The following is an 860-nucleotide window of genomic DNA, read 5'->3' as shown; positions in this document are numbered from 1 at the left end:
ACTTGCTTCCTGATCAGGGAAGTTGTAGAAGGAAGGGGACACACATTTCATGCCCTGCAGAAATGAGAGCTGCTGTCACAGTAACAAACTCCCAGCTCACTTCTGTCACTGCTGGGCTTTTAATTAGAAAGGAGGTGCTGGTGTAAAGCAAAGCCCACCTCCCCTGAAAAAGGAGAGTGTGTGTCTGGCTGTGTTCAAAGTGCACAGGGGCTGATGGAGGCCTTGAGTTTTCAGATTATTTCCTTTGCAATAGCAGTGCTAATAGAGAAGTCAGTGTTAAAATGACCTTTTTTATGCTAATCAAAGTGTGTGGAGTGGCTGAGCTCCCTGCCCTGGGCTCCAGGGACAGGAGGCTGTGAGTTAACAGTTAAAGCTGAGTTTGGACTGGACACAAGGCAGCAGAGCTTCACTGGGGAATGGGCAGAGCCTGGAACAGGCCCTGGAGAGGTGGTGATGCCCCAGCTCCGAGGGTGTTAAGAACACCCAGGAACAGGATTTAACACCGGGTCAGCCCTGAGGGGGTTGCACTGCACGGGGCTGTAGATCCCTTCCAGCTGAACTGTGCCAAACTACGAGAAGCAGAGGGAACTGAAGACTTTTCCCATCTCCCTCTTAAAGGTGTCTCAGCAATGAGATTCTGTCCCAGGCCATTGCTCCAAGTCCAACGGGTAAATGGGATCTCTGACAGATGAGGCAGGACACAGGAGGGTGCTATTTATCTTTACAGAACAGGAAAAGCTACAAGGCCAGTGTTAACTGAAGAGATTTACTTTCTCTGACAAAAATGACATTATCAATGGGCAGCTTTATGGCATTTAAAACAAAATCAAAACTTTTTTTAGTAAGGATTTAAAAGCACT

Source organism: Vidua chalybeata, chromosome 10 (genome assembly GCF_026979565.1).
Source record: "Vidua chalybeata isolate OUT-0048 chromosome 10, bVidCha1 merged haplotype, whole genome shotgun sequence".
In the NCBI taxonomy this organism is placed as follows: Eukaryota; Metazoa; Chordata; class Aves; order Passeriformes; family Viduidae; genus Vidua; species Vidua chalybeata.
Note: the sequence above shows the minus strand (reverse complement) of the source record.